The 4,352-nt window shown below is 34.7% G+C and overlaps 1 pseudogene; it reads right to left on the bottom strand.

Annotated features, from left to right (window-relative positions):
* Positions 1 to 574: 574 nt before the first annotated feature.
* LOC143597739 (reticulon-like protein B17) lies at positions 575 to 2,360 on the bottom strand (annotated as a pseudogene).
* Positions 2,361 to 4,352: the final 1,992 nt, after the last annotated feature.

Raw genomic sequence — 4,352 nt, 5'->3', positions numbered from 1 at the left:
AGAATCACATTTTATACAAAAATCAAACCGGTAACAACATATGTTCGGTTGCAGATAAGTTTGATATAATTGCAATAGCAAAGAAAGACATACATCACATGGAACAGGAAAATTCACTTAAGATAGGAATTCAGTTGTTCTTTGAAAATGATAATCATTTACTTCAAAATTTGTAAATAATCTATACTCGTTTATGTAAAATGTATTTGGGGACTATGTTAGATCTTTATAAGCAATCTTAGTACAAGTCAAGTCCTAATACAAAACATTTATCTAATCATGAGAACCCGTTAGGGAAAACTCACAAGCCGATCAAATACCCTGCTAAAATGCTAATATTAACAAGCAGTGCCCAGAAAATGTTTTATCATTTACCAACAACTACTTTGAACTCTGCAATACTTAAATCATAAAATAAGGTCTTCAACTTGAAATTCTGTAAAATTTGTTGCATCTCAACAAAGAACGATTGCCGGGCATAGCAACAAGATATGAATTGAAAGATAAAACGATTCATTTTATATATAAGCTATATTGCATTTTACATAAGATACAAAGCAGTCACTAAAATTGTCTAGTCTGCTTTCACACTTTCCACCAAAGTCAACGTCTTCACCGGCTGTTGACTTCTTCCTCTCCTTCCTCTTTTCCATGTCAACTGTTGTCTATACCATCGAAACATCACCAAACATATGAACGCTGCACGCAAACCAGATCCCATTAGCACCATTCACTTCCAACTTTTCAATCATTCTCTCTCAAAACTAATCAAACTTACCCGCAAAAATGCGCGTTTTAATGGAAGTCAGATTCCAAAAGGCTGTCACCACTGATGCTGCAACTAATTTCTTGCGAGAACAACCTCCCCAGGCTTCACGTATCCAATTTTTCATGCTTTCACCTGATTTATATAAAGTTTAAATGTTAATTTTTGTATGTTTTATAAATAACATCCAGATTTGAATAACTTCTATTAATTCATCTCACCTTTCTTGCATATTTGGGTCGAGTACAGCGAGTACAGTTTTGGGCCCGTGAAGCCGATAAAGAACCCTGAAAGATGTAAACACAAACTGTAAGCTTTCACCATTGACAAAACCAACTACTATCGGATTGGAAACTCGTGTCTAAATTTATCTACCAAGTGCACAAAGCCTCTTGAATGTTGCAATATGACCATATTCATATCCAACAAGTAACCACGGTGCCACCTGAAAACACACACTTTTAAGTATTTATAACAATGTAAAGTGTATATTAAGATGAAGTAGTTAATATGGATTTGGGTTTACTTTAAGGGTCATAGATGGTTCCCCTGAAAACAGCTCTTCTGCTTTTGAAATAACAAAATTTAATGCAGGAAGTACAACTCTAGTAGCTCTCAAAATGTCATCATTTCTTTAAGCTTAAATTCTCTCGTTGGTTACATTATTCCCATTTCTGCAAGTTAAAACAAGAAGTCTAAACTGGCATAATTGCATTAACATAATAACAGTTGAAGAAATAATCTTTCTGACCTTTGAGCAATCATATTGGAGAAGAAGATGAAACACCCAAACACAAAAGGCCCAGTTGAGAGATTAAAGAAAGCATACTGAAACAAAGATCATAAAACATATTAACATTAGTCGCACAAACTAGCTAATTCAGTTTTAGTAAAATTCAAATAACTACTTACACCTGTTGTGAAACAAGATGATAGGAAACAAAGGGACCCCGAAACCAACCAAAGTGTCGATTTTGCCACATCATTCCACATCACCAGATCAGTTACGAGTAATCCGATTCTATCAAAATTATACCCGTAACATCCTCATTTTGTTCTGAAATTTCACAATACCATCATCCAGATTAGAAAAAAAAAACCCTAAACCGTAAACCCTGAAAACTAGTGTAAATTCTTACTTGGGGACGGAACCGAACTCGGTTTCTCCTTCTTGGATTTACCACTCTGTCTCCTCTTCTTGACCTTATTATTAGCAACCGAAACAAAATCCTTATCATCAACCGGAACAATATCTTTATCATCTCGAGCCTCTTGGTCGATTCGCCTCCTGGATCTCTAGCATTTCTAGGCGAACCCACATTGGAAAAGCGGTTCTTGCAGTGCCTACCGAGTACCTCTTCGCATAGGTCGTGTCGGGTTTTGGATCGCTTAACAGGGGAAGGGGTTGAAGGAGGAGATCATGAATTGAAATTGGGGTTGTGGGTTTCGGAGAGAGGGTGGTGGTGGGTGAGTAGGAGACTAGATCAAGAGAGAGAGTTGGAATGGGTCTTGGGCGGTGGTTCGGGCTAGACGAGAAGCCGATTTGATTCGGGTTCCTGATCGGAGCGGTGTAGGGAGGAGGCAGTGAGTCCATTGAGTTTGATTGAAATTGAAGTAGGAAGAGATGGGGTGTGTATAAAAGGGTTAGGGTTTAGTTGCAGGTAGCCGTTGGGTATTTGAAAAAGAAGAAGAAAAAGAAGATGGTTATTTATTGGAGTTTGTGATTGACGCATTAACGGTAAGAAAACTTTTGACAAAAGGTACAAGATTAGTGGGGTAATGACTCATACACTTTTAAATGAGTTAATTTGAGTTATTTTAAAAATTAAAATGAGTTGGTTTAGGTAAAATGTTTTGAATAAATCGGTCATAATGAGTTATTTGAAATTCCTGTTATTTTATTTTCGAGTCAAAATGGGTCGACCAATGTCAGAAAAATGGGTCGATGTGGGTTAGTGCCCTAAGGAGATGTGACAGGTTTCGGATCGGAACGGGTTTTCGTACAAGACAGGTTTCGGCACGAAAACGGGTTTCAGATTCGAACGGGTTTCAGATCGGAACGGGTTCGGTTCAGGTTTCAAGTCAAGACGAGTTTTCACCCGTGACGTGTTGGGTTTTGGTTTCTTTCTGGTCGATTCGCGACCTCGTTTTTTGTTCGTTTTTTCAGTTTTGTTTTTGTTCGGTTTGAAATATTTTAGTTTCGTTTTGATTGATTTTTTCAATTTCGATTGATATGGTCCAGTTTTGGCTTTTTGTTTCTTTGTTTCCTTTTCGTCGATTCTTTCGGTTTCGGTTAGATTCTAGATTTTTTTGTTTTTTTTTTTTTTTTTTTTTTTTTTTTTTTTTTTTTTTTTATGGAACGAGAACAACGTATGAAACATTTTAGTGCTTTACTTTTTATGTTTATGATTTATATTTTGAGTTGTAATTTTTTTATTATTATTTTTGAATATTTTTTTGAGAGTTTTTGATCTTAATAGAAAACCCTAAAAAAAATTCAAAAAAAACAATTAAAAAAATCATAACTTAAAATATAAGTAAAAAACGAAAAATTTAAAAAATTAAAATGTTTCCGCCGTTATTCTCGTTGACAAAAAAAAAGAACCCTCAAAACCCGGGTTTGACCCAAACCAAAACAACCCTTTTTTATTGACTTGTTTTGACCCAAACTCATTTTGACTCATACTCGTTTTGACCCATGACTCATTTCAACCCATGACTTGTTCGACCAAACCTAACCCATTTACCACCTCTAGGTAAATGTATCATATGCATTTTTTATTTTATTTCACACATGGTTTTATTTTAATTTAATGAAGATTATTATTACCATTATTGAATTTCTAAACAGAAAACTAAATATGGATATAAGTTAATAGTATGTGAAGTTGTTCATATTTTGTGGTGTTTAATTTCCTAATGGTGCAAAGTACCTTCAGTTTATGCATTTGGTATGAAAGACTTGATGGATTTCATAAACACATAGCGGCTTTAACAGAAAAGTCTAAAGGCTTTTCACTCGGTGTGCTTGATAACTATTTGGTGTCTTTGAAGAAGCGGAATGATAGAGGTACATAATTGTAACCCAGTTATCATGCATAATGTGTTTGAAGAAGTCAAAGCTATTGGTTACTTGTGGGTTAAATCTCGGTAAAAAAGGAGGGGCTGATTGGCGTAGTTTTCGATGGAAATAGGATTGTGATGGCGTTTTGCTACCCGGTGTTGGTCTGTTTTGGCTTGAATTTGGTGGATGTATTATGTCTAGCTCCTTGCTAGTTTGTAAATAAAATTTTTTATTGGTCTTTCAAAAAAAAAGTATATATGAATTATGATATATTCCATTTTTTACATATGTTCTTGTATAATATTTTGAGAGCACCTCTAAGGCTATTATGGACGCGTACGTGCACATATGTCATACAACATATGTCTAGATTGTATGAACCTGTATGTGGGTATTTATGGACAAGAAAAGGTGTTATTAATTTTCTTCTTTTGAAATTAATCTTGATTTATGTTTAATTAAATTTTTAAACTTGAGAACTTTAGAAAAACATACAAACTTTGTAAAGTAGAAGAGAATTAA

The sequence above is a fragment of the Bidens hawaiensis genome, unplaced genomic scaffold (assembly GCF_021521415.1).
Source record: "Bidens hawaiensis isolate Kalapana, Puna unplaced genomic scaffold, B.hawaiensis_p1.1 tig00048964_1, whole genome shotgun sequence".
Taxonomy (NCBI): domain Eukaryota; kingdom Viridiplantae; phylum Streptophyta; class Magnoliopsida; order Asterales; family Asteraceae; genus Bidens; species Bidens hawaiensis.
This window is presented reverse-complemented; position numbering and strand designations above follow the sequence as displayed.